The 25,822-nt window shown below is 36.2% G+C and overlaps 1 protein-coding gene and 1 long non-coding RNA gene across 5 annotated transcripts in view; both read left to right on the top strand.

Moving 5' to 3' along the window:
* LOC136031574 (uncharacterized) overlaps positions 1–486 on the top strand; it is a 29,334-nt gene extending 28,848 nt beyond the window's left edge. Inside the window, exon 3 of the long non-coding RNA XR_010618530.1 lies at positions 305–486. This is a non-coding gene — a long non-coding RNA (uncharacterized LOC136031574). The remainder of the gene's footprint in view (positions 1–304) is intronic.
* Positions 487–11,211: 10,725 nt separating this feature from the next.
* Positions 11,212–25,822, top strand: part of LOC136031032 (mediator of RNA polymerase II transcription subunit 18-like) — a 301,962-nt gene continuing 287,351 nt past the window's right edge. For 2 of the 4 annotated variants that reach the window (XM_065710220.1, XM_065710218.1), the window contains exon 1: positions 11,212–11,322. The gene's annotated coding sequence lies outside the window, so the exon portion shown is untranslated. Of the gene's footprint in view, positions 11,323–21,286; positions 21,304–25,822 lie in introns of those variants that run through there. The other 2 variants (XM_065710219.1, XM_065710221.1) reach the window with 2 other exon arrangements.

Raw genomic sequence — 25,822 nt, 5'->3', positions numbered from 1 at the left:
ACATAGAAAGAGCGACTTTTTACATTGATTATAAATATGTAAAATTCATTAATTTTTTATGTTACCCATCAAAAGTCACGGGCCTGGAAAATATTATTTTATTTTAGAATTATGGGGAAAACAACCTCTGGAAATAAGGAATCTCATTGAAAATCCCACCATGAGATTCAGCGTGTCAGAGAATTCTGCTGCAAGGGATTCAAGCTCATATCTACAAAAATGTGGAATTTGTTGTTTTTCGCCAGAATAATGGTTACTGATGCGTGTTTATTTTTCACTTTTTTTGTTATGTTTCTTTTCACAGGGGTGATGGCGTCAAACCAATGTTCCTAGAAGATCAAGAGAGGACTTATTTGCAGAAAGCAAGAGTTTCAATTCCCTTTTAAAGTGACCAAAAAGATTGGAGGGCAACTAGCCCACCTCCGCGACCCTTTTTTCTTCAAAGACATCTGATCAGAATTTTGAGATAGCCAGTTTTTTTATCGTTTGTTATTGGGAAATATACATAAGTTTTCGTTTGGGGGATTTGTTTTGATGGTTAGGAGATTTTTCACGAGAATATCGTAATATAGTGGAGTTTCCTGTTGGAATTTTACACGGACGGAGGGAAGGGGATTTCCATGGATGACTTGAAGAATGGTCAGCAATTAAATGAAAAAAAAAAATAATTTACAAGTTTTTCAACTGAAATTACGAAGCGACATTAGGACTTAAAACAATCATTTGTTACAAACTGTTTGAAAAGTACTTTAAGACTTTAGCGTACAGACCAAGGGTTGAGGGTAGAAAATTATCTCCTTAGAATAATTTTCACGTGAATGATTAAATGGGGTACTTGCATGCTACCACTACTTCTACGATTAGCACAACTACTACTACTACTAGGCCTACTACTACTACTACTACCGCCCTACTCCATTCGCAATATTGAGGGGAAATATGAGGATGCATTGTGTCAAAAGAGCGTATCTCAAGAATTGATTTTGTTATTGAGTTGGAACTTTCGGAGAATGCTAAAAGAGGAAAATCATCTGACCAAAAGGCAATATGTGCAAGCTACTGCCAATACTTCTATCACTGCTGTATTTATTACTGCTACTACAACTCCTTCTATGTAGCTACTTGTAAAGGCAATACGGTAATATTGTTGCTGCTACTAGCCGCTATTACATTTGATAATACTACTGGTAATGCAAATACTACAATTATGACTGCTATTACTACTAGGCCTAAAGGCATGAAGATGAAATTTCCAAGAAGTTTGTTTTTGACTTTATTTCTGCTCATTTTTTTGTTTAACAGAGCTCTTTACCTTTCTTTGAACACCTGTTTTGTGGGAAAAGTTTTTTAAACTGAGTTTTTTTCATCCATAAGAGGGCTTTCCTCTCCTCTACCCCTCGCTCGTTACAGAAAGTTTTTAGTGGCTAACTTAAACATTGTAATCGGATCAGTTTGAGAATTATTTGACTTTAACATTATTAAACAGTTTGAAGATTATTTGACTGTATTTCTGCTAATTTTTGTTTAACAGAGCTCTTTACTTTACTTTGAACACCCGTTTTGTGGGAAAAGTTTCTTAAACTGAGTTGTTTTTTTTTACATTTCCCTTGCATAAGAGGGCTTTCCTCTCCTCTACCCCTCGCTCGTTACAGTAAAGTTTTTAGTGGCTAACTTAACTATTGTAGTCGGATCAGTTTGAAAATAAGAGGGGATGGAAGGGAGCTGGATGCCCTATAGTCCATTCTTATAAATGTTTACTAAAAGCTTTAGATTCCAATCAAATGAAACCCTCTGAAGTTTCTACAACTTGTACGAAGTGTCTTAGTGAAAATAAGAAAAATACATAAAGTCCACTTAGACCTTCTTTAGGCTCTGCTCTGCCTAGGGAAAGTAACTAGTAAGTTTATATATATGTTTGCGGTAACCCGATGTGATACCTGAATGGACTCATGAACCATTGAAAGGTCATTACGAAGAGAATCTCTTGAAGCGATTTTTTTCAAGCGATAAAGAATGCCGTAATTTTAAACCTGTATATTACATTTGAAATTTTAGCCCAAACGTACCCTCGTCACCGCGGGTATGTGCAGTTTTAATATGTATCACGCTTTGCATGAATTATAAATTCGGTCCTTCGCGAGCACCTCATAAACCAGCAAGTGGCAGAATCTGATATGGTATCTGAAAGCAACTGGAAGAGAGGCACAGGTATGCTTTTCATCATCAGAGATTAATGTCTGTTTTTGAATCCCCCTCCCCCAGCAAATATCTTGAAGATCAAAAATGTGTTTACCTAAATAACATCCAAACAGATGCTATGTCTAAGGACAAGTGTGCCTTATGCCCTACCCCGTTAGCTACGTTCTTGTATCCATGACATTATCTTGAATATATTAATTATTAGATTAAGAAGAGACAATGATTAACTCGAACTGAAATTAAATCTACAATAGACGAGTTCTCGGAAATTTGTATATATGAGAGCTAGAACAATCCCCCTTACCTCTAGCCATCCCTCCTAGGTGGTCTAATCATCAAAGCCGAGTTCAAATTCTATTTCTAAACATCTCCGTCATCCTGAGTTCTGCTTCTCTTCTTCCTGAGTTTGACATTTTAGTTGACTGAACTTGATCTATTACTAAATCAGTCATCCAGACTCGGTGACAATCCACCTTATCGATCTAAGCCAAAGACAGGTCATCGTGGGAAATAATTACCGCCCAAAACCCAAACTGATTAGAGACCGGTTTAGTCAAACAAGGTGGCTTTCGGAAAGTTGAAAAAAATAATTGAAATCACATTTTCTACTGATCGATCGGAATTTTGGAGAATTAGGTTGAGCCTTTTTGTGCTGCCGAAACAAGTCTGTTTAAACCTTAAAGTCGGGTGAGTCTGAGGTTAGATAGAGGTATGTCAATGTTTACAAAAGCTGAGAGATGGAGCGTAATTAATTTTCTAATTAGTCCGGGGCGCATTCTTAAGGCTTTATTTTTTCTTTAATTTCCGGAGAAAGTTCATGACTCTTTGAGCTTTTAGTATCATGTTTACATTCTTGTGTTCACTCAAAATTCTATATCCTAGTCTGTTTGGTAATGATGGATTTCTAAGGAACTTAGAGGTTGCAATTGTATGATGGCAAAACAGAAAAAGGATGAAAGAAACTAAAGAATCAGTTCTATCATGTATACACAAGGCCTGTTGTACAAGCTTGGCCTTAGAAATTGTTTGTTATTTTGCCGAAAAATGTTTACGTCTTAGCACATTTGAATACCAAGCGAACTTCGACACAAGTTTGATCCTTAAGGGGATTGTCAAAATATTTAAACGGTGAATTTTTTGCCTATAATTTTCGATTGTTTTTTCACGAGATAGACCCTTCAGATGAATTATAAGCCCGATCGTCTTATTACCCCGCCTCTTGTATCTAGATGTGATTTCAAACAGGTAGCCATATCTTGTGTATATGTTCCCGTGAATGTCAAAAATCTGGTTAATGTCGATTTTCATCGGTGAATGTCTGAAATCACTTTTTCTCTGCTTGGATTCAATTAGTTTTGCGAATAAGCCTTTTCAGTCTTATGCAAGCTATGACGGTAAAAGTTGAAGTTCGGTTGGATTATTTTAATTTGGTTATAAATATCAGAAATGGGTTAAAAACTTAACATAAGCTAACCTAGCCCAACCTAACCTCACTTAACCAAACCTAACGTGTCATCATCAAACTTTGCATTAAATCGGAAAAGTTGACTGGCAACACTGAGTAAATTCAAGGAGAAAAAAGGTATGTCGGACATTCACCACCAACTTGCGGACATTCCGGTAATATAATATACGAGGCACGTGGCGAAGCGATAAATGGCGAGTAGCCTGCCAAGAATGGTGACAATAATGGCTATTTGATTTTATGCCAAAATAAACTATACTTTTTTTTTAATTATACACATGTCAATGCAGGCACGTACGCAGGAATTTTTTTGGGGGGCCCAAAACCTTCGAAACAGCAGATATAAAGTAGCACTTTTTTTATTTAGTAATGCAAAAAGCAAGTATGTCGGAAAATGCAGATTAACTTTAATCTTGTAGCGGATGGGGGGGGAGAAGACTGAAGCCTCAAAAGTATGTTTTAGGCTCATGTTATGTTCATAGCGATTTAGAACCAGTGATGAATCTATTATATCCCACTGAAAGGGAAATTTTAGGGTTAACAGTGCAATATGGATTCTGTGGGGGGTAGTTCTTTTATTGCAAAAACGTAGATTTTAATGAAAAATGATAGTTTCCAAAATTGATCCATTAAAAGCTGTACTTTATCCTGAAAGGGAGGGGGGATAAAAGCCCTAATATCAAGGATAATTCTATTTTGCTGTGGAAAGCAAACTCTCTTTACAAAAAAAAAAAAAAAAAAAAATAAAAAATAACAGCACAATTGCTAATTACTTCAAAGAGGGTAAAAAGTTAGACAGAAAATGGGTTACTAATTGGGCAGTGACTTGACCGGATAATGGCATACTGTAAAATCCCCCAAAAATGGCTTCACACATGAATCTAGATTCTTAATAAATGTCCTACTTTTGCCAGAAATCCCATGAAACCATGGGTAAATTAAACATTTCACATAGTTTCGGGGGGACCGGGTCCGAAGGCCCCCCTTGCGTACGTGTCAGTGTCATTGATTGAAAAAGATTTTGATTAAAACCCCATTTACTTAGAGCTGCAGGGGTGTAAATCGAGTGAAGGGTGCTTTTGCTCCTAGATTTTTTACCACCTCCTTCCTCCACCCATTGATTGAAAAAACCCATTCTTGTATTCTCTTTGAAAAATACTTTTTTTTAAATATAATCGGATTTATCCTCCTACATTTTGAAAACATATTTTACACACCCAAGGGTTGGATATAGAGCAAAATTTTGGAGGAATCACGATGTGACAAGGGCGCCAATGAGCAAAATCTTTGGGTGCCAATGTGACAAAGGTGCCTATAATTGACCAAATTGACAAATTTATTCTAAAAAAAGAGTAAAAAAGAGGATAAGAGGGTGCAGAAAAAGTCTTAGGGTGGTCCTCCCCCGACCGCCTGAATCTGCCAGTGCACGCATCCTCTTTGTTTTAGTGAATTGACACTACTGAGTGAGTGCTTGATAGCAAAAGGAATGTATCTATTTTATGCTGTATAATCCACAGGCCTATGCTTGTGTTTGCGCATCTATGGTATCATCAAGGGAATATTCGCCCCCTCTACCTCAAACCTCGTCGGTTTTTATCAAATTTTGGAAAAGATATGGAAGGAAAACATGGACTTACTTTCTTCGAGAAATTTGATTGCTTTTTGGTCCTATCTACATGAAGCATCTTCCATATCGGGGAAGATTTTATCATCCCCAATATTCAAATTATCATTTAAGATGCCGAAAATGGCAACTTTGGAATAACACGGAAAAAACAACAGATTAAAGATCTGTATTTGAATTAAATACTTGTATCGGGATGAAAATTTTCAAATCGACTCAAAGATTAAAAAATTCAGTGATAAACCTCGGTGCCCGCCCCAGAACCTTAAATCTTTCTGAAGATCTGGGCGATTCATCAAATAAAACTTGTGTTGAGCTTTTTTCCAAAGAAAAATGCCGTACGTGAAAAATGTACGTGCTTGGCATATATATATATATATATATATATATATATATATATATATATATATATATATATATATATATATATATATATATATATATATATATATATATATATATATATATATATATATATATATATATATATATATATATATATATATATATATATATATATATATATATATATATATATATGTATATATATATATATATATATATATATATATATATATATATATATATATATATATATATATATATATATATATATATATATATATATATATATATATATATATATATATATATATATATATATATATAATATAATATAACTTGGACAATTATTTCTATACGTTTGATATTTGATCTAGTTGCAATGGGGAGAACACAGCCCCTGGTTAGTTGCTTAAATGAAAATGTTGAAGGTGAGGCCCAGGCAAAACCTATCTTTTTTTGCTCAGTAAAACATGAGATTTCGTTGAGGAAAGTCATTTACATTCCAAGTTTAGCTAGCTGAACTAGAGAAGAGATAAAAATGTAAAAGTACAGGAATAATTTACTTGATTGTAAGGCTAAAAATAGTTGTGTTTTCGACTCACCGAAAGGTCTATAGAAACAATATGGTTGGTTTTAATTAGCAAGAGGTCATCAAACTCAACCAAGCACTGAAGTATTTTGGAAAAGAAAAAAGCTATCAACGCTTCATATGCGTTTACCGTCATTTTGTTTAGTAGTTCTATGCCTGGACGTCGTCTCGGGGGGGCAAGGAGGTCACCCCTCCAATAATTTGAAGAAAAAATATTATGTAGCTCATCCCCTTGACTATCCTGACATGAAACCCTCTTACCCCCCTCCCTCAATAAAATGCTGGAGCTAAGCCCCTGGTTCTATGTCAGTGTGTGCATTTCCAGCTTCAATCTTAACAATGGAAATTTGTTTCCTTCCTGTTTTTTTGTCTGTAATCTTCTTACGGATCTTATGTGAACCAGTATGATCAATTGAGACCATACAGTGAAATTGTCCTATTCTGTTAAAACCGAATTTTGGAGTTAAGGTTGCCATCTAATATTATTTTTTCTCCTCTTTCCAATGGTCTATGTAGTGATAGAGACTCGTTACGACCCTCGTTGCTTAGCATTAACATTGCCATCATGGTCTTTAAGTCGTGCCCCTCAGAAAAAAACACTCTTTGAGTTTCACCTTTTTATGGCACTTGTTATTTACCAAGTGACATATAGCGATCGTAATTTCTGTCCGTCGATCTGTCTGTCTGTCTGTCGGTCCCGGTTTTGCTAGTTGGGGCACTTCCAGATAAGCTAGGACGATGAAGTTGGCAGGTGTATCAGGGACTAGACCAGATTAAATTAGAAATAGATCGACCATCTGGAAGGGAGTGAGCGAACGAGATAGTTGAGAAGAATTTTATTTGTCGATGAAACAAGTGCTTGTTCTTCTTAAGTGTGGCATGCTGGTCTAGGGGTATAATTCTCGCTTAGGGTGCAAGAGGTTTCAGGCTCGAATCCCGGACCATCCCAATTTTTACATGAAGAAGATCCGAAACTAGATATGTGATCAATAAGGCGATCGCTGAAAATTGGCAGACATATCAGGGACCGGACCAAATTAAATAAAAAATAGTTGCTTTCCCGATTCGATCATCTAGGGGGGGGGAGTAGAAGAACGGTTAATTCGGAAAAATTAGAAAAATGAGGTATTTTCAAGTTACGAATGGGTTATCGGATCTTAATGAAATTCGATATTTAGAAGGATCTCGTGTCTTAAAGCTCTTATTTTAAATCCCGACCGGATCCAGTGACATTGGGGGGAGTTGGAGGGGGAAACCGTAAATCTTGGAAAACACTTAGATTGGAGAGATCGAGAAGAAACTTGGTGGGAAGAACAAGCACAAGCCCTAGATACGTGATTGAAATAACCGGACTGGACCCGCTCTCTTTGGAGGATTTGGGGGAGGGGGTATTTCTAGCGCTTTATCGAGTTCGATGCTTCTTGACAAGCTAGGGCGATGAAGAATGGTTGTCGTGTCATGGACCTGCACAAATTGACTTGATAGCAGTCGTTCCCCCGATTCGACCATCTGGGGGAGCTAGAGGGAGGGGAAATCGTGAAAAATTAGCTATGTTTATCTCACGAATGGGTGATCGGTGATCGAATGGGTGAAACTTGATATATAAAAATATATCATGTCTCAGATGCTCCATTTTCAATTCGGATTGGATCCGGGGACACTGTGGGTGGAGGGGGGAAACAGGAATCTTGGAAACCTGAAATTTCGGAAAATACTTAGAGTGGAGAGATCGGGATGAAACTTGATGGGAATAATAAGCACAAGTTCTAGATACGTGATTGACATAACTGGAACAGATCTGATGTCTTTGGGGGAGTTGGGGGGATTTCAAGTGCTTTGGCGAGTTCGAGAATAAGCACAAATTCTAGATGCGTGATTGACATAACCAGACTAGATCCGATCTCTCGTCACAAGTGCCATACTAGCTCTTAGCTATTGTTTGTATCCTTATTGCTTCTTACTTTCTGAAAATCTTATCTTACTTCTAGCTGAAAAAATTTAATCAACTGTAACCGAAGTAAGAAAAAGACATCAAAATTGAGCTTGCCGTTCATTCAATTTGTCCTATTCCGTTATTTGTATGAGATGAACTTCAGAGTGAAACTATCCTACGACTTTTTTTGGTGTTTTTTTTTTCTCATGTTGTTTTAGAGGAAATATTTATTTTTTACACTCAATCTTACCTTTTCGTATAGTGATGTATTTTCAGGTTTTTTTTTTTTTTTACTTTTCCTGATAATGTTGGAAGTAGAAAGGATCAAAATCTATATCCACGTTTCAGAATGAGTTTTCGACCAGTGGGACAATTTTGCTTTCAGGTCACGCAATTCGAAATTATTATTAAAGACTTTACGGTAACAAATTGTAAGTAAGGATTGATTCAGCCCAGTAGTAACCAAAACACTAAAAAAGCATTTGATAACAAATAATCAATGAAAAAGAATTAATCTTTTATGCTGATTTAAGAATTCATAAAATTATTTCATTTTAATGTTACCCATCAAAAGCAACGAGCTTGAGAATTTTTTAAGATTTTCAAAAAAGGGGAGAAACACCCCAAATAGTCAAGTAATATTAACGTAAACAACTATCCGGTTCAGTATATCAGAGAACCCTAATGTAGAGGTTTCAATCTCCTACCTGTAAAATGTGGATTTTTGTAATTTTTGCCAAAAAAGATTACGGATGCGTGTTTATTTTGTTGTTTTTTTCTTCAGGGGTAGTCGTATCGAATCAACGGTCCTAGAAGTTCGGAAGGGGATTAATTCTGACGGAAAGTTCGTTTTCCCCTTTCTAAGTGATCCAAAAGATCAGAGTGTCTCTAACTCTCCTCCCACGCTCCTTTTCCCCAAAGATGTCCAATCAATTTTTTTATAAATAGTGATTTGGTCCAGAACAGTTGAAAGTCCAATGGTTATGCCTGTGTGGATGATGTGACCCCCCCCCCCCCACAGACCCTGGGGGATACACTCTAAGTTATTCAATTTGTCAATTGCTCACATATAGTATTTGTTATCTGGAAATATACGGAAATGTTTCAAGGACAATTATTTGGAGGAGGAAATGGGATTTTCCACGGGGAGAATATTCCATGGGGAAGAAATTTTCTGGGGGCTTTTTCAAGGGGTTTAGATTTCTCACAGGAGGAATGGTCCGCAGGAACAACTTTCCATGGGTAGGGTTTAGCGAATTTACCGAAAAAAATTTTCGACGGAGGGACATTTCCGGCTTGATTTGAACAACAATCAGAAATAAATAAAAAACAATTTTTTTTTCAAAAGTAAGTAAGGAAAATTTTTCAGAGAGAACTGTCCAGGGAAAATTGTCAGCGGGCAAAATTTTCCACCGAAAGGGACATCCCGGCATAATTCGATAAACGATCAGAAATTAAATTTTTAAAAATGAGCTTTTTCAGCTGAAAATAAGTAGCTACATTAAAACTTAAAACGAACAGAAATTATTCCGGACATGAGGGGGAGCTTCCCCCACATGTACTGAATGTACTCTTTTTCTAGTGTTTATAAAAATTCTTATTCCAGTTCACTGGTCCGTTGCGTTACAGAAGTTGTTTTGACAAATTTTAACAAAAATTCAAACTTTTTGCGTGAAAAGTGAGGATTTGAGAAGGAGACAGTCCCCTAATGCATGGAATAATTTCTATTCATTATAAGTTTTGATTTTGCTCCTTACTTTCAGTTGATAGAACTTTTTTTTATTTGGATATGTGTAAGATTTGTCTCTCTTTATGTGAATTTAATAATAGAACTTGTGCAACTTGTGATCAATAACCGTGACTGTATTATCAAATAGGCTAACTCAGGCTGCAATCCAATGCTATAAAAGCATATTAAAAGCTTTCTGAATGCAATACGATCTTAAAAATAAATAATTTGGATGATTTAAAATTCTGTACAGCTGTATAAATGATTTAAAATGAAAGAAGATTCTTTCGTCAAGTTAGGAAATTCGGGATTAAGAAAGTACAAACAAAGTGGCCAGCCTTAGCCCGCATCTTGGTGCAATTGTTTGGAATTCTACCCCCTCTCCCTTTTCAGCACAAAAGTGAACTCTGCCCGAAAAGAGAGGGAAGGGTTTCCCGCCTAGGACACCTGAGAGTAGGGAGTGGTTATCGGAAACTTAAAAAGTGTTTGAACTTTTAAATAAGTTGTCGATAGTACCCTAGAACAGGCTCGTACGTGGAATTTTTTGATGGGATGTCCAATAATGAAAAAAAAAATCATTGTCTGAATAAAAAGTGGAGGGACATATCTTGATCTTGGCAACACCCTCTTTTGTGTTTTCGTTGAAGAAATTAAAAAAAAGAACAAATAAATTGCTTCCTCCTAGATTTTGAAAAATACGTTTTACTCTCCCTATATTTTTGAAAAGATACCACTGAAAAGTTGCCCAGTAATATGGAAAAATAGGATTTTGGAAGGATCCCTCCCAAACCTTGCCCTAGAGGAGCCTTTGAATTAAAATGGAATAGTTGTAGGCATCAAGCCATGGCTAATTGTAGAAAAAGCCAAGACAGATAGTCCAATTGAGTGAGAGGCAATTCTGGCATTAGCCCCCCCCCCCCTTATTAGGATTGTATGAAATGAGGTTAGCTCATTATCCGTCCACACGTCCATTCCTAGAGCATTAGAACCATGGTCATAGAGCTAAGATAGTGATTGAACCTATAGTTTTCCAAGTGTTCTGTTAAATGGCACGGGTAAACGGTAGGAGTAAGTTTGCCACTCTTACTGGACCAATATTTGTTTACATAGGACCATTAGATTGCCTGGAATGAGAGGTGAACAAGGTACGCCTACATACACAACGTATATGCTCTGAAACATTCATATTCACGATGTATATTATTTTACGTGTCTGCATTTTTCTAGGTTGGTTATTCTGTTTTATTAGTACATTTGATTTGTCGAGCTTCCGATAAGTTCAATACCCCTCTGTTTATTCCATATTTCTTTTAGATCGCTTCCCGCCAAAACTATTTCAAATAATTCAAAGAAGAACATGAAGTTTAGATGATTTGATCTCTTGTTCCAAAATAGGCAGTATATACAGTTTTTTTTTTTTTGGTCTCATTGGAAAAAGGTAAAGTCACAGCTATCATTAGGACTTTGCAAAACTTAATGCCTTTTTGTAGCCCCAATATTTGTTTTGAAAACTCTACCCCTCCCCCTCTAGAATGATGGATTTTCATGAAATTACATGTGAATAAATATTCAACAAAATTCCTGACAGCAGTGGGCCTGGAGTTTATGTCCTTTTGATAAATGTCTATATAAGGGCTATAATAGCAATAAGGGCTATTGCTATTGAGAAGGAAACAATTCTTACTTTACAATATGTAGAATATCTGTAGCCTAGCTAACACATTTTGTCAGCTGCTCTGCTTTTATCCATTTTCATAAGTGTTTTCCACTTTTTCTAACACATAAATTAGTTTTAAATTGCACTCTGCTAATACTGCCAATTTGATAAAGATTAAGTTACCATTGCTTATCTGTAGAGCATAGCCTATCTGTACAACTCAGGGTAGGCCTATATATTTGCTTGTTAGTGGGAGGGGGTAAAGTTCCCATTCAATACAAATGAATGTTCTATTTGGATTCAATGAAATTCTGACTCTAAATGCATGTTACTTTGCTATCTCATTAGTGAGTTAATCCGAAGATTTACCAGATTATCTTGGTGCAAGATTCTTTTTTTTTAACTGAATCCAGATTTGCCAGATACCAATAGTAGAGAAATACCATTTGATTCCAACACAACACTTTTCAAAGATAGCCTCAAAGCCTCCTTAAAGCCTATCTTTAGTCCTTGAATAAATACAGAAATTTTCTGATGTTGATAGTTACATAATTTTTTGTACTGATTTCTCATCAACAGTTAGTACATAATGCTAGTCTGAAAAAAAATACAACAAGATCTGCAGCCCTTTGTATATTCATGCATTAGGGGCAGAGGAGATACAGATCAACTAGAAGTAGCCTATTCCCAAAAAAAAATTCATAAAATTTACTGAGTTTAATTAAGTAAAAATTATAGTATTTATGCCAGAAGAGGTTGCGTAATGGGTCTTACTATTTTTGAGCTTTTTTTCTCATCAATAGTTGTGTCATTGGTTCATAATGCCAATTCGAGAAAACAACAACAAAATCAACAAATTTTGAACATAGACTAGGAATATATCCAGATGCTAGAGGGGTAAGGCAGATGTAATTAAACTGAAAGCAACTGAAAATTCTGTAAATAGAAACTTTTTAATGTATTGAGGTAAGCATCTTGTTTTTATAGTTTTTTGTTCAGAACAAAACATGTCTTCTTTTTTTTGTGGAAGTGTTCCTTCTATACTGTAATGTGGCAAGGGTCCAAGCTATTCAAAGGGAGGGGTCAACTGGTTTAGCTGCCTTGGATGCTGCAGGTGGGGGATTACCCACATTGATCCATTTTTTCACTTTGATTTGGCCTTTTTTGCTTATATTTGAGTTAGGAGGAGGTGCTGTAATTTACATTTCCCTGGGTGCTACCAGCTCTCTAAGGGTCTGACTGATTCTGTGTTTAATAGTGCCTGTTGTAAGTAATTTTGAAGGAATTGGCATTTCTGAATTGAGTCCCAAAACACTTCTTGCAACCTAGTCCAACCTAGTACAGGTAGAAAATTCTCAGTAAATTTATCTTAGCAATGTTTTGTTAATTTCAATTGTAGGGTATTAGAAGGTTGCAAAATTAGGTTCTGTTTTTGCTAGAGATTGATTTTGATGTTCAAACAAAATTTAGTAGAGCAAAATAACTAGGACTGTTCAATAAATTATTATAAGTAACTGCAATAAGTTTTGTTGGGCCTGTGGTGAATATGAATTGTATGCATTACAGTAGGCCTATATTACTGGTCTCTAAGCAAAGTTTTTGAATATGCTCTGCTTCAAAGCTTTCTTCCTCAAGTAGATTATATGTCATCTCAGTATGGGCTCAGACTGCATGTTGAATCCCAGCTCAAATATTTAGTCCATAATATGTTATTATTAAAAACAAATAAAGATGGTTCTGAAGTACATTTTATTTTTAGACAATTTGGTTTGGCTTGTTATGACCTATGCTATCCTCTTACACGGCACAGAGTAAACCTGTTGATAATAATTGCTCTGTGTCTTTGATATGCTAATTTGTATGTTGTATTGCTGTTGGAAGAAGCTAATTTTGTATTGCTGTTCAGCAGCTAATTTTGTTACAGAGTTTGGCAAGTTGATGGTGGTGGAATGCTTCTATCACCACATCTTTTTCATGCATTTTTCTGTCATATTCTCCAGATTTTACTAATTTATCACCAACTGCATGCTGGTGGTTTGCTGTTAAATAGCATAATTGATTGTGCCATCTTATTTCTACTTTTTTTGGAGAAAATTGGTTTAGATATATCTCTAAGGATTAGAATATATAGTTTTTAATGTGAATTACCAAACTATCTCTGGTTCCTTCTTAGTTAAGTTGGCTCCTTTGCTAGTGGCTTAGTATTGAGTAAAGGCATAAATAGTGTTTTGAGTGCTTAGGGATAGTGCCAGTTTTTGTCCCCTCTCCCACAATCACTGTAACAGTATTAATAGATCATAGTATTGACAAAAAACCTCAGTATGGTCCCTCCTCAGAGGTTACATCCAGAGACAGTTGTACCTCCTTACCCTTTAGCTACACCACTTGTATTAATCTCTGTTAGTTTGTTTCCAGTAAGATGAGGTGCTATTCAGCCTCCTATCTGCTCCTCTGTATCAGCTACTTGACATTCTATGCTTGCTGATGTTAAGAGGAAGCTAAGGGCACAAGTTGCCCTAAATTATGGTCGATGCTCCAGTATTGCTTTAGCTAAACTCTTCAACATATTTGAACCATTTGATTTATTTTCTATCAGGTTTATTTCCATTTGTGGGTATTCAAGATATTTGAGATAAATGAGTTGTGTATTTTTTTTTTTTTTTTAGAAGTACTTATTTTATGTCTCACAGAAAAATGTATACAAAATGGAAAGGAGTGGTGGTTAAGTCCTTATCATCCTCTGTTAAATTGTTGTGATGTATTCACTTTTTTAGTTTTGTTGTAGGAAAAATTTGTGGAATTATTTGTTTTTCATGTTTTTCATTTCGTTTTGCTACTCCACTTCTAATATTCATACAGTGGGTTATGAAATAAATTATTACTTAAAAAACAGGCTTGTTACTACTATTTTTTTTTTCTTAAACCTATAACTATAGGTCTAGTCCAGATTGGTTTAGCAGAATGTTTGCTTTGTCCATAAAGTGAGAGTTTACTTTAGTGCAGGTAAGAAATTTTGATCCCCATGATATAATCCTGTGGTAGCACAGAGGGATTGATTTCTGCATGGCAATGCAAGGCATAGGTTTGATCTCAGCTACCACATGGCCTGGAATTGCAAGGAGAATATGTATTCAAATCTCAAAATAATCAAACAAGTATAAACACTCCCATGAGGTGATGCTGTTTGGAAACCTTTGCAGTAATACTATCTTATCAGCCTGCTCCCTACCTAGAGAATGCTAAGCTTTTGTAAAAGTTAAGTTTGCGCAGGTTTTTGTTAGTGCTGTTAAGTTGTTAACTGATAAATATAATTGGGTCCCTCCAGTATCAGTTAGCAAGATTGTTTATGTAAATTTTAAGTTTTCACCATCTCCAGCGCGCACTTTACAATTGTATATACTTTTTGAGTTGTTTTGGGCTATACTGCCAGTCAAACTATCTATATTTAAAGTAAAAAACATGCTTTTAGGCAATGGTAGCTGGTACGCGACCTTGTAGTTTTTTTTTTAAATCTAGGGGTTGATTAAGGTTTGATTTAGGGTTGATGGTAAGGGTTGATTGAGGGTGAATTAAGCTTTCAAATTGGCTGCCCCTATTGAAATCTATACAAGTTTGAGTTTGGCTCCAGGTTGGATCTGATAACAGATAGCTGTGTTTTACTTTGACTCTCAGTTCGTTTCTTCCATGATGGCAATGAGAGGCATTTCAAGCATTCTTGAGATACGTTCGTCGTCATGAGATTTTAGCACATAGTCAAACCAATGGAGTTGTTGTCTGTATTTGATATGGGGGGGGGGATTCCAGTTTTAGTGTGGATCATGTTATTGCTTACTATTTGGGTCACCTACCTTCTGAATATACTGAAGGAGTTTATGGTAGAAGACATCCAAATCCCAGACTTCTGGTACTTTTAGTAGTCATGTTTTACAACTGTAGAGTTGTTCAGACACTTTTGCATCGAATATTTGCATTTTGTCTTTAAAGCAACTTAGCGCATGCTCTGTAGAGATTACCTTAGACAGAGAAGAATGGTCCAAGTGAAGAAATAAAGGGAGTTTTCTTCTTAAGGCTGCCTAGGTGTTTGAAATAGATACAATTCCTAATGGGATGTTTATTGAATGTGACGGCTGCATCACTAATACCACTTGTACTTACCGTCTTTGTTTTTTGTTTTTTTTTGCTAGCCTTTGTGCAGGTTAATGAACCTGTCCCTCTTGGATTGATCGTCGAGAATGGAGTATGCTTCTTGCATGAACTTAGTAATAGATCAACTTCGTCAGTAGGCTATATTCCAGGTCTGGTACTGATAGGGATGGACTTATTGTAACCTCTTGGTACTCCACAGCTGCTTTTAATATCCAAGTTAATACGAAATTAAATAGGGTTTGGTACAAGAAACATCCTTGTCTTACTCCCCGCTCAATCTCAAAGTGAGGACAGTTTGCACTTAGCTCGATATTTTAGAGTTTGACTGAAACCCTGCGGATACCCGATAGTTTGATAGAAGGAGAATCTATCCGAAACTGTGAAACTTTTTTTTTTTTATCAAACTCAAGACATATGTGTGGTTTACAAGACAAAATTATGAGAGGAAAATGGTTGAGGTATGAATTTGAAACCACAGAGTTTGGGCAGCATATCAATCCTCTAATGGTTTATTCACCTATTACAATTAAGCATTTTCAATTTAGAAAAAGTTACCTTCTTGACTCTTACCCAAAGAAGCTGCCTATCAGAGTCACCTATTCGGGGGCACTTGGTAAAGAACGAAGTGTCTTCCAAGTATTAATTGTTTTCATCCCTGCCACTTCGACTAGAAAGGGTGGGCATAAAACTTAGGAGGAGAATCAGTAGATCGGGAACTGAAAGTTCTAGTGCTCTTTGTAATTTGTGTTTGAAATTCCGAAAGTCGTAGCGAAAATTGAGCACTGTATGACAGTAGTTCCCTTTTTGTAGAACTGCCGGAAGATTTTAGGTAAAAAAAAAAGGTCTGAATGATACCCAGAGATGATAATTACATGAGAAATAGTCACATGGCTAATAAGACTTGGCCCACCACTAATAAGACTAGGAGTACCCTGTTTTCATTAATCCCTAACGATTGCTTAGCTCTTAGGCGTGAGATAGCCTTACAAATTACTTTCTGGGATATGTTTGAGAACAACTAGTTAAAAAACTCTACTGCTCATCTTTTTACATTTTCTAAAGGGTTGAATCAGGAAACGGAAATTCGAGGCCATATTGGACATACATTATGGAATTTGGGTGTGCAAACGCAAATATGGAATTTCCAGGTTTAGAGAACATAAAACGCCAAAGGAGAAAACTGTTCACTTTAGCCAGATCAATCATATTTGGCATCAACCATCAGTCTCCTATGGATTTTCAGCTTCAGTGTTTCAGTTTGTTTTAAGTTTTCGGTGGCTTGAAAGGATTAAAAGAGCATCTAATTTCACTAGACTGTTAAAAGCTAATTGGAGCCTACCTGATTGACGTGATTTTACTTGATTAACTTTTTATTGAGCCCAAAACTATGCGAAATTAGTGAGTTAAAACTCACGTGCCTGAATAGCCACACATGCTCTTAGTATGAGCCTTTGAAGAACTAAAAGACCAAGTTTTCGTTGCCTCCATGAATAATGATCACAAATGCTAACACTGTTATAATTTATGTGATCAAATATGGTTTGAAATACTGCTGAGAGTCGTCGTTTAATAATGAATTTGAATCAACGATCTTCAGTCCGTCCTTAAAAGTGGCGTAATTTTGTCAAAATCCCAGGCAAGGTTGGAGCTGATTTTCCCAAATCAAGTGAAAATGAGAGTAAAAACTGAAAAATGAGCCATATAGTAGCCTACCATAAAGGCAAACATATACTAAAGAAAACTGATCTGTTTCTGTCGATGCTCAAATTATGTAGGCCTATCTTAGTTTAGACAAGATTTTTGAAAACGCTTAATGTCAGCTGGGGGGCAAAGTGAGGTCTGGAGGGCAGTTGCCCTCTCCCTGCCCCATATCAAATTATACCCCTGATCCTTAAACGGACTATTGTATGCCAGTCGAACTTTATGGAAAGTAAGATCAATTGTCGTGGTTCAACGGTTTGGTGCCTGGACATAATCCATCCTCTCTAGGGAAAGCGGAGGAGGCGGGCCCAAATTTGTTTAATCGGGACTTCTGCCAGAAAAATGTCAGGATCTCAGTAAAAGTTCGATTAGAGAGGAGAAACAGAATCCTTATAATAAATAATCAATGGTGTTGCTCATCTCTGTTGGGGGGTCTGAGGGGGTTGGTTAAGTCGCTATCACTAGTGGGAAGTAAATGATAATTAAGATCTGTTCGAAAAAAGAAAGAAAAAATAAGAAAACGTTCAAATTGTTTACCAAAATTCCGTTTGACATTTTGGACTCTCCGTCTCCCTCGAGAAATATTTTTTAAGGTGTACTTTTTCAGTTATGATCATTATTACCGAAGTATTTCTGTACAAAAATGAAGCTAAACAGTGGGAATTTTAAGAAATCCACAGATCCAACAGTTTGGAAAAATGTAAGTAAAGAGTGACCCTTGTTAATAGGAATCAAACGTCAAAAAAAGTGAAACCATGATTACTATAAATATATTAAAAAAAAATCTGAAAGTCTCACTTTCAAAGTTTCACTCTTACTTTCATCTGAAAGTAAACATTATGCGACTATAATTTTGATTCGAACATTCCATGTGATCAGTGGGGCCAAGTAGGGGGAAGGCAATTGTCCCCTATATTAAAAAAAAATATCATTGTAGTATCCTTCTTGAAAAATAGAGGAGCTCCTTTCTTGGATTTGAAAAAATAACTTTTTGCAACTTGGTAAAAAAAAAATCCTTACCCCCCTTCATTTTCCTGAATTGGCGCCACTGATTGGGATCGTATTTTACGTGGACGTACCGAAGAGGAGGGCATAGAACTTTTGCTCAAGGTAAATTTTGCTCGTTTTAGGCTTTAATGTTCCTCTTTAGTTTCATTTGGAAATAGTTTTATTTTCAATTACTAAGTTAAATCGAAATCTTATTAAGAAGTGACCAAGTTGGCTAATTTATTTGAAAGAACTCTTATCTAGCCTCTTTTCTTTAGAGTCTCATTCAAAAATCTTAGTGGAACAATATCAAAGTTAAAAAAGAGAGAAAAGAACTGAATATAATTAGAAAATATTTGATTAATTACTTTTTGTAGAAAGGATATTTTGAGAATGGGAAGCCAACCTTTCGTTTAAAAGAAAAAAGAGGACTAAACAAAAAGAAGACACCAGAGAGGAAAATTGTCAACTTTTTTTCTTAGTAATCCTTTCAATCTAGAGACATAATTAGCTAAATAAGCGTTCCTCCCTTTCTGAAGATTAGAGAGCGAAATTTGATTAATTAATTTTTCCCTGTCTGTCAGATGTAAAGCTGTCATCGTCTGTCATTAAGTTTATTTTTGTATGTTTGAAAAGTGAATGTTTGATGAAAGTTTATGTATCCTGACTGGATATTCTTTGGAAACTAAAATTGGCTTTATTGTTAACGCGTCAGGCTAAAATTCGTATTAGTCCGGCATTTCGTCGTATACGTTTTTGGGATTAAGTTTGGATATGATAACTAGTGTATAATGCCATATTGGCAGGATCGGATGCAGGATTTTTTTTCGTGGAAGATTTTACAAAAGGATTATTTTCAAGGGGGTGGGGTACAAACAACTTTAAAAAAGCATCAAAAATTAGTTTATATTCATTTTTGTTACGTTTTTACAAGCCGGACAAACATTTTGAAGTGGGGGTTAAACCTGCTAACCCCTCTGGATACGCCTTTGTATATTATTATTTCAATCGATGGTTGCAACTGTTTATTTCATATAAAGTAGAATAGAGACCGGATGTAAAGCTATGAGAAATTCAGACGAAGCCCAGCTAGAAAGGGGGGGGGATGTGATCCTCCATTGAAACACGAAAAATCAAGCAAAGGTAACCTTTTGGAAGTAAAATAAAAGAAAGAAAACTATGGAAACACTTCAGCCATTCCTAGAAACCCCGACCCTCTTACAGATCTATACTCAGAAATCAAATTGCGGGCATGGGCCTAAATTATAGTGTTGGTCGTATTGGATGAGAACCTTGTTCTCAGTGATCCACTGGCCTGATGAAGATATCAACTTATTTCTTTTTCATGGAAGTTCGAGCACATATTCATTATAAGGTTTGGAGTCTTTCGATGAATATAAGCTCAAAATTGTTTCTAGTGGAGGGGGGCAATATTACAAGAACAAATTGTATCTGGTAATTTGAATGAAAACTGACAATAAATCCAGGAAAACTTAGAATTTCTGGGGCGCGGAGACTGAGCATTGAGGCCCTTCCCTGTGCCTGACCTTGGGTCTTGCACATTGTTTGTCTATAACTTTTTTCTAGTACCCGTCGCGATTAAATAGAATAGAGAAAGAGTATGGTCATGAGCACGATTTTCTAGGGATGATAATAATAAAAGTTTCCTTTTTGCGCAAATACACTTGTCGGTTTATAAGCAGGCTTATCCAGGGACTTAAATTCTTGGTCGTGTTGGTGAGGACTTGGGCTTCTGCAAATAGTTTATCGTACAATGAGATTTTAACATGTTACCGTGAATGTCCAAAATTGGTAAATTAACTTTTCAGTTTTATGCAAGGTTTTATAGTAATAGGTTAGGTTTTGAACCCATTTCCGAGACTTGTAACCTAATTTAACATTAACTTTTACCTAACCTGTTACCTAACATTAACTTTTACCATCAAAGCGTGAATAAGACTGAAAGAGCTGATTCGCAAATCTAATTGAATCCAAGAGATTTCAAGAGACAAAGGAATTTCGGATGCTCACCGGTGAATGTTGACACTAACCAAATTTCGGACATGCACAGTAACATAAATATTAAAGTATAATAAAATTGTCCTCGTTTTCTTCCTTTCTTTGCGATTTTACGTTTTATTGAAATCAACTACGATTAAAGCTTAAACTAGCGCTGTAGCAGCAACTCCTTCTAGCCCTAGAACTACTAATTTGACTATTTCTATGTTTTGCGGACCACATCGTGTGATCTACTCTATGTAGGCAAGTGGCATTGGAAAGAAGATGGAGTGTTGCAGGTGTAAGCCAGATTTACTTTAGTAATTGAATTGAAAGTTGTTGCATAATGCGCTTTTATATTCAAATTGGATACTTAATAGAAATTTGAAATGTGGTTCACTTAGTTAAATTTTCTTTTGTCGGAAGGTGTTTATAATTTACTAAATCCTGATTAGATCTTCCTATTACCGAAAGATAATAGAAGCTAGAGGGTATTTCTTAAAACAATCACATTACTATTAAAATTTTTTAAAGTGATTTACCTCAAACACCTCCTGCTGTTTTCACTGTTCGTCCGTATTACTAAAAAAAGGAGGCCAATCGTAATTTATGAAAGTGACACTGAGTCCAAGGTACTCTCGTCTTACGTCAAACTACATTAAACTCATTACAGCAGGAGACATGCAGAGTTAACAAAGAGGTCGGATGTTTCGGCTCTCAGCAAAAAGGGTTCTCAAATTGTTTATTGTCAAGGATCAAAGGTGGTGAATTGAAAGAAAGGAGACCAAAATAGAGGTGAAAAGGCGCTTGATTGTTATCATCCTTGCTCATGACTATATTGATTTTTTCTTCCAGATAATAGCGAGGAGTTGTCTACTTTCAAGAATCGTGCACCCCAAGTGGCGCTCGCCACGAAGTCTGCCATGCATGGTATGATGATCTACGACGCGAACAAATGGCGCTTTGAATTGTACACTAGGTGCTGGAGAGTAGACAGTCCTTAGAATAATAAATATAAATAGCGACGAAGACCACACTGCCTTTCCATCACAAACACCAAAAACAAGAAGAACAATTGGGAATTTCTCAAGACAGTGGGAAACAAATTAGAATGAATATTTCGGCCCTATGTCCAAGGGCTGTCCTCAGCAATACAAAAATAAATAAGAATAAAAAACTTACAACAGGGTAAAATCAATAAAACTATAATGAAAAAAATTTCAAACCAGTCCCATCATCCTTACCTCAGCGAAGTTCAACCAGACTGATAAATAAATTGTGATAAATCCTAGGTCGATAGGTAGGCTGATCTCATATTAATAATATTTCCTTAAATAGGGACTTAGGAGAATATTCACTAAATGCTCTATACTCAAATTTAATGTCCTTACGAAATATTATAAAAACCAATAGATAGTAGCACAGAACCTGTCACAAATAGACCTATGAGATCAGCACCCAAAAAAGCAAGGCCGGCATTAAAAACGTGTTTTTAAATCATCCTCTGTCATTTCAATGGATTGCCTCGTTTTATCACAATTTATATTTCAGTCCTGGTTGAACCTCGCTGAGGTAAGGATGCTGAGACTGTTTTGAAATTTTTTTTATTTTAGTTTTATAGATTGTATCCTGTTGTAAGTTGTTTCCTCTTATATATTTTTGTATTGCTGAGGACCACCCTTGGGCATAGGGCTGAAATATTCATTGTAATTTGTTTCCCACTGTCTTGAGAAATTCCCTATTGTTCTTCTTGTTTTTGGTGTTTGTGATAATAAATATGATTTTTTTCTCTGATAAAAGTCTTATTCGTAAAAAGCTATTTAGGAATTGACAGCTCAGAATTTTGTCGGGAGATAAACTTTCCTTCATTTGCTAAAATAGCGGCTGTCCATTTATGGCGAAATTTTAAAGCGAACACGAACAGAATAAATTTTTCTCATGCATAAAATACTGTGGAACTACCCAATCAGCCACCTGACGCACACCTCGGAATGCCACTTGCTCCGCCCTGGGTTGGCACACCTCTGACATGTCGTGCTTCCTGCTGCCACGTGTGGCAAACTTCCATCATGTGAAGTACAGGCCACGTGGTATATGTTTTTTACTCATGTTGCTTGCTCCTAATGCTTCTTATGGTCATATTAACCCTTTTTCCGCCGAAATAGCTGATAGTTACATACTTTTCCGTTATTGAAAGTACATTCAAGAATTACGCTCAGGTTACATCTCAGAAAACTGGTTTCATAGCTACCATAACAAGTGATGGATGATATAATACGTTGGACTTGTATAATTTGGGCTAGACCTATATATTTGCACATTAGGGATAGGGGTTATGTTACGTTTGGTTAGGTTTCCATAATTTTCTTTTCAAAGTACTATTTTATCATCATATTTCGTTATTTTTCATTAGGACTAACCTAACTTCACTTTTTGGGTGTGTTTCCTATAACCGACAAGCAACGATAGTTATATAATTTCAAAAGACACATGTAGCAAGTAGGACGTGCCATCGAGGCGTGAAGTCTGCCCCGCATGGCACAGAGATGTATAGCGGGAATTCGTTCCACGTGCCGGAACAAGTGGTGCTTGAGGTGCACAGCAGGTGTTCATATTCCGAGGGATCATTCCCTAGGATAATAGCCATGATTTTTTCCTGGGGAAATTCATTCTCATAAAACTTTATTCTGTGTTTGACAGTTGGGGATTTTGTCGGTAAATGAGTTGCCTACCATTTGGTGCAATAAGAGAAATCTTTTCGTAAAACTAAATACAAATTTTCAAAAGGAACCTGTAATGGAATTGAATTTTCTTACGCATAAAAGACTAAGGAAGTGTTCGTTCTACCGCCTTGTGTACATCTTGGAGCTTCATTCGTTCTCCCATGGATTGGTACGCGTCTCTCGTGTTGCACCTCTCCGCTCAAAGCGTGGCACACTTCCATCACGCGTGGCACGCCTCACATGATTCTTCAAAGTGAGCAACTTCTCGTAAAAAAAACACCAAGATGCAGGCATTATATAGTTTGATAAGGCCCATACAAGAGGAGGACGCTGTAAATGGATAAACATTAAAATGGACAAATTCACACGTAAAAAGCAGAGATAAGAGGGATCAAAGCCTACCACAATGTATAGATAACACTGGAAAAGCACATTAGCGAAAATAATCAAACTACATGAACCTAATCCAATCGGGTAAAACATCCTGTCAATACTCAAAGTCAACATTTTGTAAAAAGAAGTTAAAGCACAAAGACACAACTTTCAAAATTGTTTTCTTGAAAGGGAGTGGGGGTGCAAGTTTACCTTATTTTTTTGAAAGCTAGCTTTCAGTGGCTATTGAGAATTTTTGTTTGGAGATAGAGCACTGCACTTGCAGCCTAAGCCCATATTGTGCTAGGTAAGCCATTAAACTGAATTGATTAATATCCGGTATAAATTATATGGTAGAAGCATACTTGAAGTTTCATAAAAAACATACTTGAAGGATAAGAAAAGGTTAAAATGCCCCAAGGAACCAAAATCCTGGAATGAGGCCGGTGTTTTGTTTGCATAATTCAAGAAAAAAAAAATACCAAACATGAAGTCTTATTTGTCTGAGCCTAAAATAAGTTTTGTTCTGCCTTAGCTTTAGAGAAAATCACTAAAGTTTTTTTCAGAAAAGGTAAAGGAAAGTCACATGCTGCTGCAAAAAGCTTACTTAAGCCATAATTAAACTTTCTCAAAAAAAGTGGTAGTTGAAAAGAGCCAGAATCCTCTATTATTCCAGGTATGGTTGATACCGTTGTGAAATAGGGAGTCAAGATTAAACAGAATTTAAAACCGAACAAAACAAGCTTATGGTCATGTGTCATAGGATCCACTCTCCTCAACAAGACCAAATGCCGCTGGAGAAACTCGATCATTTACATGCCTTGGTTCCTGGCTTAGCACCAATTGATCTTCTCTATTAGATATTCAACCAAGTATTCACAAAGCGAAAGCTGTCCTCGCATTTCGATTGAATCCAGTATCGAATCGTTGGGGGCTGAGCACCCTGACCAAATCCCTATTTACCTGGCTTTACTCCCTCACGTCTGCCTTTCTGGATACGAAACAAGGTCGATGAAACAGCAACTGTTTATGGAACTTTTGGTGTTTTGTTTGTGTTTTGATAAATCAAGTCTCTATTGTACGTTATCTACTGGAGTGAGTCGAATTGAAAGAGAGCTTTGAAAAAAACTATATGCTCTGTATAAACGAGAAATTTCTGAAATCAGTTGGTTTTAACCAACGAAAACGGCAGAAAAGATTATATCTTAGAAGGTTATGGTGGTTGAGTCTCTTAGTTTGGATCATACGATTTTGAGGAATACGGTGGGAGAGGAGGCCTAGTTGCCCTCCAATTTTTTGGTTACTTAAAAAGGCATCTAGAATTTTTAATTTTTAACGAACGTTTTTATTAGTAAAAAATATACATAACTTACAAATTACGTAACGAACTTCTATATTCGTATATTTTTATTATGTATACGAGGGGGTTTGTCCCCTCGTTAATACCTCACTCTTTACACTAAAGCTTTGATTTTTTTCCAATTCTTTAAGATTGACCCTTGAATCAGAAAGGCTGTAGAATAAATAGTTGAAATTACTAAAAATACTTTAGCGTAAAGAGCGAGCCATTTAGGAAGAGGTGGACCCCCCTTATGCGTAATAATCTCAGTTGGTTTTAAGTTTTAATGCTGGTCCTTACTTTCAGTTGAAAACACTTTTTCATATTTGCTTTTCCATTGTTTTTTTTTTAAATAATGCTAGAAATTTCCTGCGCCCCCTTCATGGAATTTCTCTTCTCCCATGACAAATTCCTCCAAGGGAAGATCCTCCCACGTAGCCCCCTCCCCTCAACCCCCCTCCAACAAAAAAATCATCCTGAAAAGGTCTGTACACTTCCAAATAATCATTACTGTATGTAAACGCTGGTCAAAGTTTGAAACTTGCAGCCCCTCCCCTGGGGACTATGGGGTAGTAAGTCAGCCCCAAAGACATAGTTATTATGTTTTTCGACTATGCTGAACAAAATGACTATCTCAAAATTTTGATCCGTTGACTTTGGGAATAAAATGAGCGTGGGAGGGGGCCTACGTGCCCTCCAAGTTTTGGTTACTTAAAAAGGGAACTAGAACTTTTAATTTCCGTTAGAATGAGTCCTCTCGCGACATTCTAGGACCACTTGGTCGATACTATCACCCCTGGGAAAAAAACAAAAACAAACAAACTGACACAAATACTAAGTTCCACATTTTTGTAGATAAGAGCTTGAAACTTGTACAGTAGGGTTTTCTGATACGCCGAATGTGATGGTGTGATTTTCGTTAAGATCGTATGACTTTTAGGGGGTGTTTCCCCCTATTTTCCAAAACAAGGCGAATTTTCTCAGGCTCGTAACTCTTGATGAGTAAGACTAAATT

This window comes from Artemia franciscana, chromosome 9 (genome assembly GCF_032884065.1).
Source record: "Artemia franciscana chromosome 9, ASM3288406v1, whole genome shotgun sequence".
Lineage (NCBI taxonomy): Eukaryota > Metazoa > Arthropoda > Branchiopoda > Anostraca > Artemiidae > Artemia > Artemia franciscana.
The sequence above is the reverse complement of the archived record's forward strand: the minus strand, read 5'-3'. Positions and strand labels throughout refer to the sequence as shown.